Here is a 12870-nt window from a genome sequence, read left to right as displayed (position 1 = left end):
CCAAATTAACTTCAGTTAAACAGGCGTATGATTATTTGGGTAAATGTGTAAGCTAGATTTATGCTTTTATAATAAACTATCTATCTATCTATCTATCTATCTATCTATCTATCTATCTATCTATCTATTGTAATAATGTATTATTTGCAAAAATTAAAACTGCTGCTTCTGTGTAGATGAGAGAATCAAAGTGTATGCGCATTGTGCACACGCTACATTGATTATGGCCAAGCATGCGCCCTTAAAATAGCATCTGAATAACATGCGCAATGCGCCACTGACTTGAGACTAGGTTTTTCCTGGTTAGTGGCGGAATTGTTTTCTAAACCAGCAAAATAGCATCAGGGAACGTTTGCGCCGGAACACGCCTCCTCTTTGCGCTGAACCGCCCCGGGGAGCACAAGTGTATTTCCTAGTTTACCGACGTGCGTCTGTGGAGAGAAAAGTCCGCTGTGCGCGGGTGCAAAATAGGAATGATGCATGCTTCGGAGTACAAAGTCAATTGCGCTGGGTGCAAGATAGGGCCCTATATGTGCACAGTTTCATCCAAAAAAGCTAGTATAGAATAGAGCTCAACCAAATAATAAATTAATCTGATTGACAAGGTTTGGTAACAAGCTTTTGATCAAAGGGCAGCATGCATTTGATCAAAAAATATAGTAAAAACAGTAAATCTTTGAAATATTATTACCATTCAAAATAACTGTTTTCTATTTTAATACATTTTAAAAGGTAATATATTCCTGTGGTGACAAAGCTGAATTTTCAACAAATGACTCCAGTCCTCAGTGTCACATCCTCCTTCAGAAAGCAAACTAATATGCTGCTTTTGTGCTCAAAAAACATTTCTTATTTTTATATTGATAATCTATTATAAACAGTTGTTCTGCTTAATATTTTGTGGAAACCATGATACATTTTTTTCAGGTTTCTTTCTTAAATAATTAGTCTATTCTATTCTTCTATGCGTGTTATATCTTGATTCTTTGCAGTTTTACACCACCATTTCCATTTTAGCACCTTCTTATTCCTAATAGCCTACTGCCTCACTGCACAATCCAGAACCCTCCTCGAGGCAAACTTTAACACATATCGCTGAAAACCTCTTTTCTGCTTTCAGACTCTAAAAGGTTTAGTGTACCCTTAGGCCCCGTTTCACCTGCTTTGAGACACATTACTCCCACCGATATCCACCCTAAGTCAGTCAAATCTCAATTTTACTTCTACACCTGATTTAGGATCATTTGTTCTAACACCAGCTGCATCTTAAACACAAGGACATTTATAACAGGAGTGGCTCTGAATCAGCTGTGGCAGATATGAGGTAGAAACTGGATTTCAGAAGCACCCCAGAGAGTGATACGCTACAATGATTCCCAGAGGAGACGGATCGTCTGTCTCTTCTTATGGCTGGAGTACTGTTGCAGATGTGCATGGTGTGAACCACGCAATGGATTCGGCTGACGCTTGCAGCCACCAGCCATTAAAGCCCAGACTTTTCCCACAAATGTCTTAGACTTTTTGCCTCTTTCATGCTTTTTCAAGTGTATTTACACATCTAGATGATATCAGGATTATACATTTTTTAAATAAAGACGACGACTTTAGTGACCACTGGGCACATATCTCATAGAAACCTTAGCAAAGATTGAGATACTAAGAAGTTTCTTTCCAATAGTTACTTAAGGTTGTCTAAAGCTCCTAAAGTTGTCTACTTGTGTGCCATTTGATTTGAAAACAATACAGTCAATAAAAATTGTTCAGTACTATATAAAAATAAATAGCCAGCAATAACTGATTAAATTGATAGCCGATCATGAAAAATAACTGACAATGAATTTCATTATCGATTAGTCGGGTCTTTGCACTGTGCGCGAAAAACCGACGCCAGTGTTTCATTTAAAGTGCACTTTAAAGTATTGAAAATGGACAAAATGCATATGAATAATGGAGGAGGTAACAAAGTGAGATGCTGCAGGAAAAGTACACGACCCGACACGACCCGACACGACCTCTCTTGACATAAGAATGTTTCATATAAAGTGCTTCAAACAAACAAACTCATATAGTTCAATAAGTTTGTTTAATGCATTTAAAACATGTTTTCTCCAGTACATAATTTTCATTTTACGGCCACGTCCTTATCTGTAAATGTTATAAATTCATGCAACTATTGCTATTTAGCAATAGTCATTGGTTCACTGAACATGAACCAATGTTGCTAGGTTTTGCTAGAGAAATAAGCAACCCAGACTGAAAAAACAAGCCCAAACTAAGTGACCCCTGGTTTTGGGTGGAAGGGCATATGCACATTCCTGCATTGGGCACCCCTATGCATCCATTTGAAAGAGATTTTGATATAGTTTTCTATTATGCTCTGCCAAAAACATAGTTCCTTTTTGTTCCTTTTTCAAAAAAGTCCTCCAACTCTCCTGGCATGTTATTCAAGGACCAAATAACCATCTCAACACATCATAAATTAACTTAAAAACGTTAATTTTATTGTCCACAAATCTCATAAAACAGGTACAGTAAACTCATGCTACTTTATAATCTAAAATAGATTCTACAAATGTGTGTGTATTGATGGCTATGATTTTATTATTTTTTTAAAAGCAGCTTGTAATGGCAAAAAGATGCTGAATCAATTTGAGATCATATGAGATCAGACTTCAGATGTCAAAATGGACAAAAAAAAATTTTTTACAGTCAGTTAGTGGGTTTGTGGCCCAAAAATCACTAAAATCATTCCTTACGCTGGAAAAAATAGTCCCTGACCGTGAACAGCAACATAAGTTACATTATTTCGCCATTAGATGGAGGCAAATACTGTCTTTAGCCCGGGTGTCCACCAAAGCGTTTTTTCACGCGGCTGGCGTGTTTTTTCAATTGTTTTTAATGGGAGCGCCGCGTTTTTAAAACGCCATGAGCGTAACGAGGTGCTGAGCGTTTTTTTCACGCTGAAGCGCTGAGCGCTCTGCGTTTTTACAGGTCGCCGAGAGTTGAAGAATGTTCAACTTTGGGTAAAATGCAGCGCTCATCACTGTCTCTTTTTACCCAGCCGTCCAATCACAGTGGAGGAGGGGCGGGACAAATACCACACCGACCAACTGTCACAACATTCTTTCTGTACAACAACATAAACCAGCAGAGCTAACCGAACAAAATGGATGAAAAAATCAATTTTTATTATGAAACAAATTATCTGCGAACTCAGTTACAAGTAAACTGAGCTGCGGATATTCTGTATCATAGCAACGAAGCGTCTCAACTGAAAAAACGCTGCGCTGCCAAAACGCCCTCAAGCGCCCAGCAGAGCAGCAGGCGTTTTCAGCAGAGCGTCTAGCATTTTCAGCTGGCTAAAAACGCTTTGGTGGACACACGGCTTTATGAACGAGTCAGTCAGTAGAGAAGACTTTTATATTGAAAGGACTGAAACTTGTGAACACGGATAAACAAGACGCAACTGACAAATGACTAACATTTCAGGGCACGATAAAACCCCTTGACTGTTAAAAGGACAAGATATTGCTGCGGACATTCAAACAAATTTTTTATTACGAATATAGGACTGACCTGAAGGAAAATGCTATATCCACAAATGCAGGTACACTTGCTTACTCGATCTCTCACAATACTCCACTCTATAAGCTTAAATGAACAATGAGTGATTACTATGGGTGTTGTGTAGTGATACATAGAACTGTTGTGTGAAGCGGTCATAACCGTGTTTTATCGTGAATAAAACGCAGCTATTGACCAATCAGAATCAAGGACTGGAACTAACCGATTTATAAAATAAAATAAATATATTTGATATAATATATATTGAATTTCAATTTATATATTTAATATTATAGATTACATTTTATAAAAAAAATAATATTTTATTTTTTGAGTGTACTACTGTATATCTCAGACATTTCAGATTATGTGACAGTTTGATTGTAATTAATTCTGATAATCATTGATATCATTGATAATTCAGTTCTCATTTATGGCTGGATTTAGTCTGTTACTCACTGCAATCACATGTTGTGAGACATTTCTCCCAACTGTCACACAACACAGGTCGTAATCCTTTGGTAGCTAATTGGCCAGTGTGCGTGGTTTGTGGATCAGTGGCTTAGGATAAGTGCATGTCAGCTGCAGCTTTTACACGGGCCACTGCAAATGACAGTTTCTTGACATGATTCACACCAAAAGGAGACTGAGGAGGGAGCCGTCACCACCCAAGCTGAGCACAGTTGGAGTTTACTGTGCAAAAACATACTAAAAGATCCATATGTCAGCCTGAGTTATGTAAGCCATCTCAGAAGGGCATCTACCCTGGATGACCTTCTCTTCGGTGAGAGGGAAAAAAGGAGAAGGAAAGAGACAGAGAGCGGAAAAGGAAGGGAGAGGAAGGAAAGGTAGAAAGTAGAAGCAGGAAGGCCAGAGGGCAAGATGTATCTTGTCAGAAGGGTGAAAGAGTAGCACCTGATGCTAGTGACAGGAGAGTGAAAGATAAAAATGTCAAGCGGAGGTGCTAACACGCAGTGTCAGGTAATCTTTCTTTCTCTCGCTCGCTCCATACGCTCTCTAGCTCCTTGCTCCAAAACAAGCATTCGTAAAATTGCCAGTCACTCTCCTTAATTCCATCTGTCTGTTTAGACAACTGGTAATTGCCAGTCCTGCTGACTGCATCTATGCAGCATCCATAAGGGAAATCTCACATCACACACACATGAGCATAAATTCATGCCCCAGGCATGCTCCGAATGCACGCTGTCATTGTTTGTCCTCTCACCTTGACATCTTAGACAGGAATGGCTGAATGATCTTGTGGTGAGCATGCACTGAGAATAACATGATCATATTAGTGTTGCATGAGTTTTTGTGCATAAATCTGTTGCATAAATTTTGCTGTGATAAGTGTGTGGTTACCATAAAAAAAAGTGTAATATTTTATATTTAAAATTAAACAACATTTATATTACATTATAAAATGTTAAATATTATACATTTATTATATTAACATATTAAATAAATAGGTTGAACATAATCATTTTGAATACACACTAACAGTCAAACGTTATAACAAAATAATTTTTTTTTTTTTTATGTATTTGAAAGCATTTTGTTTGAGCAAAATGACTGTAAAAACAGTAACATTGTGAATTTGTCGGTTTCCACCTCCTTCTTCACTGAGCCTTGAACATTGTTACATTGGTGCCGAAACCCAGGAGTAAGGAGGGACACGCTGTCATAGAGCCCTCGCTGCTGTGGGGAAGTTGCTGTGACATCGAGTTGGATTGAGCAGAATCTGCCGCCAAGGACGCTCGAGGCAGTGGCACTGAATGCTCTGCGAGGGGAAGGATATACTAGCCTCTGAGATCAGACTTCAGATGTCAAAATGGACTAGTAAAAAAAGTTACAGTCAGTTAGTGGGTTACTGGCCCAAAAAAAGAAACCCGCGACCACCCAAATCTATAAGTGACTTCTTGAAAAAAAAAAAAAAAACATGTTTGGAACATGTTTTTTTTTTATATGTAGGCAATAAGGTACTCGAGGCTGTGCTGTATTGTGAATAAGTCACGGCTGAAGGGCGTTGTTAGCAACCTGCAACCCCTTTAGCCGTGACTTACTCACAGTACAGCACTAGCCTCGAGTACCTTATTGCTTTTATAAAACGGTTACCACACAATACAAATATTAAAGCCAATTTTAAAAAATATGTATCAATGCAACTTTCATGAAGTAAAAATCACTAAAAGCATTCCTTCCGCTGGAAAAAATAGTCCCTGACCTTGAACAGCAACACGGTCAAGGGCGATGGGGTTATGTGGCAAGTGGGGTGGGGCCGAGACAGTGGAAACGGAGTGAGGCCGGTGGCACGAGTGCTAATAAGCGCGCCACACTGGTCTCGAGACCCACGGAGGAGCTCTGGAAGGATAAGAGGAGGAGTGATGACAGTGCAAGACGAGAGAGGACCAGGCCGGGACTTTATGTTGTTGTTTTGTTTAGTGACACAGATCTCAGTGTTCCATGAGGGGCTGCCGCTTTACTTTCATTTTGTTGTTTATGTTTATTACTATTAAAGTTACGTTAATTGTTTGCCGGTTCATGTCTTCTCCTTCCCTTGGCCTTGAGCATCATTACAATGATAATAAGAAATGTTTATTGAGGATCATGTGATCTAAATGGATCTTTGTGCATGAAAATATAGATTCTTGAAAAAATATGAATGGAAATTGTCCTAATCTTTAAAACATATGAGACTTGAAACAATGTACACAGAAACAAATTAAATATGGCTAGGGCAACATACACAAACAATTATGGTCCTGCACTGTCAGTGCTGTGAGTTATGACTGAGGCTTCTGTGCCAGGTATAATGAAGGCCTACGGATGGACTGACTGTGATGTACTGTGCTTATATTATAAATCAAGTTTTGATCTGCCCATTTAGAAACTCAGGTGATGCAGCTCACAGAACCTGTCAAAGTTCAGAGAGACAAACTATTGATCAAAAAGAGATCCAAAGAGATGCCAGTTTTATGGAACAGAGTCTGGAATTCAGCTGCATTTCTGAGAAACTCTGAGAGAAGGCGTACTGTCTCTGTTTGTGTCTCACTCTAGGTTCATCCCTTCATCTCTAGGCCTTGCTGATGGATCTACACTGTGGCTCCTGCTCTGGAATACCAAACAGAGGAAGTGCAGCGCGCACTGTGAGGGAGGAAAGATGACGCAAGGGACTCTGAGACACAGACGTATCGATCGTTGAAGGGAGAGGCAAGGAAGGGATAGGGGACTGGACAAGTCTGTGCTGTCCCTTCAGCTCTCAGAGGAGATGCTGAATAAAACATCAGAGGCCTGCTGAAGTCGAAAGAACACTGTGTTCACTTCCAAGACGGGATTTAGGAGACGAAGACAGAGCGGGCAGGTAGAAACAGACCAAGGGCTAAAATGGCTGCTCATCTTGGGTCTTCTCTGTTTGCTCACTTATTCAAGTTCAGTGGATGAGTGCACAGCAATTTAGAAGAAAGCCAAGAGGTCTGTCAGGATGGATAGAGAGCCAAACCCTAGAAGTGGAAGACAGTCTTTTAGCCTGGTTCATGACTTTTGATACAAGAAAAAAAGCCTTCACGCTCACATCACAAGGCCAATGATCAGCTGTTTTGTTCAAGGACAAATTATTTCCCTGCTCAGAATTGGGCACCAGCCCTTTTCTGCTGCAATTGTGAGATCCAAATAATGTACAAATAGAAAGAAACTGCTTTAGTATAATTAAGTCATGATGCAATAGTATTGTGATTTTTTTTTTCAGTTTTTCAGGATTTTTTGCTTTGTATATAGTTATTCAAAACTATATACTGTATAAAGTAATATATGCTCACATGTTTGGGGTTGACAAGATGTTTAAATGTTTTGACAGATGTCACTTATGCTCACTAAGGCTGCCATTATTTGATTAAAAATACAGTAAAAACAGCACAGTAATATTATGAAAAATCATTACAATGTAAAATAACAGTATTTATGTCAAAATGTAGGCTAATATATTCCTGTAATGGCAAAGCAAAATTTTCAGCAGCCAGCAGTCTTCAGTGTTACATGATCCTTCAGAGATCATTCTAATATGCTGATTTGGTGCTTAAGAAACATTTATTATTATTATATTACATATATTCAGAAAAAGTCCATTGATCATCAAACTTCAGTCTCCGCACAGAGGGCATCACCAACTTTGCCAAAATGGCTTGATACAAAAAATTCATGATGTCCTTCATACAGTCAAGATTTCCACTTCCTGCAACAGCAAATAACACCTTTATTAAAGGTGCAGTCTGTAAGAATGACTAGTGGTCGAAATAGGTACTGCAGTTCAAATTCAAAATATCGGAGATCGTTGTTTCCCCCGCCCCCTCCTCCTCAGACTTGATGCTCACGCAGGTTGCCAGTTTGAGGACACGCCACAGAAACGAGCGGAATTGACAATAAAAGCCTCTGAGACTTACGACTTACTTATCATGTAAGTTGATGAGTTGATTTATCCGCGTTTTAATATGCTCTCGTTCATAGAGATTTTTAGATGGATACAGAGGCTTTTTAGGTTGGGTAGAATCTGCAATCTCTGACCCAGTTTGTTTGCTGGCAGCAATGGCTGCAATATGCTGTGCTTCATGCCAACTGGCATCCCGGGTGTCGCAATACTATTGGGTGAAATGGCAGTGGGGAGATCACACAGACCAAAACAAAAACAGACATTCCAACACGGAACGCACATTTCAAAGTAGAATAATTGGCTGTAGAAGAGTTTTTCAGAGAAACGAGTATGTGAACTCGCCAAACGCCAAAGAACTTTATATCATAATATTTGCTTGCTGGGCTGTTAATAAATGTATACTTGTTACAGTATTTTGCCTCCCGAGTCTTTCTGGTAGAATTGTTATAGAAGCAATTTTTACAGGGGGGTTGAATTGTTTGATTGCAACTGTATACTGTATATACTCTGTATATATATATATATATATATATATATATATATATATATATATACTGTACACTCCAAACTTTCTTAATATATCAGATGTATAATAATATACAGTATAATGGTATAACTATAGATCTATAGGGGCACTTACCCTATCATCCTGTCCTTGGTATTATTAAATAAATGTTTTGTTATTAAATAGCCTACTACATGTTGAGTGTGTGTTATTCATTATGTTCTTTATATCAAGACAAATAACTGCTTCTAATGTAGCTTTAATACAAGTAGCCTATTGTACTCTTATAGCTGTCATACAATGACATTTCGCAGAAAGCAAAGTAAAAATGTCTTTATATCACCAAATCTAATGCTGCAGACAGACTGTGAAAAAAAATGTCCAGAGCAATTTGTGCAAATATAGTACAGTGCAGTAAGAAAACTTGCTTTGTGACACAAACTGTTATTAGGTAAATATCTGTGGTCTGCAGCATACAAGCTGCTCACTTGATGCCTTATTTGATAGAAATGTGTTTCTTCTTAATGAAATAGGCAGTTAGCATTTGCACAAGGTGTAAAATATTTTTTGAAAGATGTAACAGGATGGTTTCCATGGCACCGCCTGTGTATTTCAAGGTGAGCAGGACCTAAAAAAAGACTAACCGTGACTTTGAGCAGTGGGGAGGCTGCCAGTTAGTGGCACATCACTATGACACATTAGATAAGACAACTTTCTGTATCACAATGAAAAATACTGAAAAAATTAAAGGGGATACAATCCAGAACATATTGCAACTTTTACTCTGATCTCAGAAGTGTACTGTATATTACTAAAAACGAAAAAAAAAAAAAAAAAACGATATGCCACATGAGACCTTGCATTGTTGCAGGGATTTTACCACGATTAATTTGCAAAGCGAATCCCCTTTTAAACCCTGTAAAATCACTGTAATGTAAGGTCTTGCAGGGCCAAACATTGACCCCTGATGGGTCAATGAACTATGAAATATCCATTTTATAATACATGTTTTAATTTTAACTTTGTAACTTATCCTTATGATGTACCTCAGGTCTAATAGTCCACAAATCATCCCTGTCCTTAAATCCCATCTCATGCATTTTGAAAGAGCTTATAGAGGCTTTATACTAAATGTTGTTAAGAAACCGTGACCTGGGATTCAATAGAAATCAATTGGAAAAATGTTGTGTTCAGCTTTAAGGTCTAATCCTGTTCTATCATATCTCTCTCAGCCTGTCAGAGACCATCTGATTTAAGACTGTCCCTGACCTTATGGCGACAGCATAAGGGGAGAGAAGGCAGCACTGTGGAAGACTGAGAATTCATTTAGAGGTTTGAATACAGTTAGCTGTATGACTGCAGTAATTATCTAGTGTGAGAGAACGATGCTTTGTGCATTCACACACAAACACGGGAATGAAATAATTCAGTAGGTGCACACTGATGCACCGTGATTTTCAGACACAATAACAAACAATGAGGTTGAATAACAGATGAGCTGCAATTTGAAAAACGCTTTAAAATCTTCAGGGAATTGAAGGACCAAATTCCTTCTGAGCTTAAAATAAAACTGTAAAAATGTAATCAAATTGCAATGTTTATTTTTGTTTTCCAGTACACTATCTGAACAAGACAAATTAATTTGAAAAGCAAAACTGCAAGTTGAAACTTTAAGGGGATATGTATTGTTTTATTTTATTTTGTAAATAATTTATAATCGTTATTTTTTAATATTTGTATACCTTATTGAGAAATTATTTCTTGTATGCATAAAAAAAATCATAAATTTAACAAATTTCTATGCATCAATAGGGTGAGGTTTGTGCTTAAATCTAATACACATAATATATAATATAAATAAACATCCATATTAAATATTATTTGTATACACGTGTGTGTGTGTGTGTGTGTGTGTGTGTGTGTGTGTGTGTGCGTGTGCGTGTGTGTGTGTGTGTGTGTGTGTGTGTGTGTGTGTGTGTGTCTGTGTGTGTGTGTGTGTGTGTGTGTGTGTGTGTGTGTGTGTGTGTGTGTGTGTGTGTGTGAAAATATATATTAAGTAAATAAGTAAGCAAGTAAGCTTAAATCTAATATATTATATATATATATATATATATATATATATATATATATATATATATATATATATATATATTAGGGTGCATCAAATTTGAATGGGAAATTTTAATTTCAAAATATCAATTTGGCTGGCATTGCATTTTGTTCCAATTAACATAAAAATGACTTTTGCAAAGTTTTGAGGGATTCCATTGAGATTTAGGGGTGCCACCTAACACATGAACTTTGGCGAAATTTCGAAAAATGTGCAATTTTTAGTCTAATTGCCAAAAGGTTGACCTGGAAATGTTGAGTACAGTGAACTTTTATACAGTAACATGTTCTATAGGGTTATCAAAGTAAAAGTTGTTTGTTTGAACCCTTTGGGCAACTTGAGCATTTCTCAGAATTCAACTTTCAAGATTGTCCATTAATTTGTCCTATAGACAAAATGAATGGAGGTCAATGGGACATGTTCATGTGGCCTTACCCTGTTAATTTACTGTAACAACTACAATGCTACTCTCAATACACATGAGACATCTACAGTGGGGAGAACAAGTATTTGATACACTGCAGATTTTTCAGGTTTTCCCACTTACAAAGCATGTAGAAGTCTGTAATTTTGATCTCTTAAGTTGACTCTACAAACTGTGAGTGACAGAATCTAAAACAGAAATCCAGAAAATCACATTGTATGATTTTTAAGTAATTAATTTGCATTTTATTGCATGACATAAGTATTTGATACATCAGAAAAGCAGAACTTTGGTACAGAAACCTTTGTTTGCAATTACAGAGATCATACGTTTCCTGTAGTTCTTGACCATGTTTGCACACACTGCAGGAATTCTGGCCCTCTCCTCCATACAGACCTTCTCCAGATCATGCAGATGTCGGGGCTGTCGCTGGGCAATACGGACTTTCAGCTCCCTCAGAAGATTTTCTATTGGGTTCAGGTCTGGAGACTGGCTAGGCCACTCCAGGATCTTGAGATGCTTCTTACGGAGCCACTCCTTAGTTGCCCTGGCTGTGTGTTTCAGCTTGTTGTCATGCTGGAAGACCCAGCCACGACCCATCTTCAATGCTCTTACTGAGGGAAGGAGGTTGTTTGCCAAGATCTTGCGATACATGGCCCCATCCATTCTCCCTCAATACGGTGCAGATGTCCTGTCCCCTTTGCAGAAAAGCATCCCCAAAAAATTATGTTTCCACCTCCATGCTTCACGGTTGGGATGGTGTTTTTGGAGTTGTACTCATCCTTCTTGTGGAGTGGAGTTTAGAGCAAAAAGCTCTATTTTTGTCTCATCAGACCACATGACCTTCTCCCATTCCTCTTCTGGATCATCCAGATGGTCATTGGCAAACTTCAGACGGCCCTGGACATGCGCTGGCTTGAGCAGGAGGACCTTGCGTGCGCTGCAGGATTTTAATCCATGACGGCGTAGTGTGTTTCTAATGGTTTTCTTTGAGACTGTGGTCCCAGCTCTCTTCAGGTCATTGACCAGGTCATGCCGTGTAGTTCTGGGCTGATCCCTCACCTTCCTCATCATCATTGATGCCCCACAAGGTGAGATCTTGCATGGTGCCCCAGACCGAGGGAGATTGACCGTCACCTAGAACTTCTTCCATTTTCTAATAATTGCGCCAACAGTTGTTGCCTTCTCACCAAGCTGCTTGCCTATTGTCCTGTAGCCCATCCCAGCCTTGTGCAGGTCTACAATTTTATCCCTTATGTATTTACACAGCTCTCTGGTCTTGGCCATTGTGGAGAGGTTGGAGTCTGTTTGATTGAGTGTGTGGACGGGTGTCTTTTATACAGGTTCTGAATTTTTGTTTTAGATTCCGTCTCTCACAGTTAAAATGTACCTATGATAAAAAATACAGACCTCTACATGCTTTGTAAGTGGGAAAACCTGCAAAATCGGCAGTGTATCAAATACTTGTTCTCCCCACTGTATACTCTGAATATGACAGTGTCCACTCTAGAATACTGTTGATGTTAAGTTTAATAGCTTAGCTAACATAGATAGCTGACTGGTTAGCAAACTGTTGCTAGCTAACGTTAGCTAGATGTAATGAGCACCAAATACCTATAAATATGACTTAAATGACTTATAATAAATAAGTATACAAAGACACAATTACAGATATGATAGTAATTATGTAATAATACATACCCAACACAGAAAGATCACCTCAAACAGAAAGATCATCTCAGTTTTCTTGAGCTGTAGTATTGTTTACCTCAAATCTCCATTGTGACCATTGAGCACTGTTAAGCACTTTATCCAACAAAAACAGATGTGCGGTGGCACCCCTA

The 12870-nt window shown here is 38.4% G+C and overlaps 1 protein-coding gene across 4 annotated transcripts in view; it reads right to left on the bottom strand.

Moving 5' to 3' along the window:
• LOC308701057 (A disintegrin and metalloproteinase with thrombospondin motifs 2) overlaps positions 1 to 12870 on the bottom strand; it is a 228152-nt gene that overhangs the window by 130006 nt on the left and 85276 nt on the right. The gene's annotated exons all lie outside the window — the stretch shown is intronic.

This window comes from Scardinius erythrophthalmus (genome assembly GCF_964197995.2).
Source record: "Scardinius erythrophthalmus genome assembly, chromosome: 13".
Lineage (NCBI taxonomy): Eukaryota > Metazoa > Chordata > Actinopteri > Cypriniformes > Leuciscidae > Scardinius > Scardinius erythrophthalmus.
The sequence above is the reverse complement of the archived record's forward strand: the minus strand, read 5'-3'. Positions and strand labels throughout refer to the sequence as shown.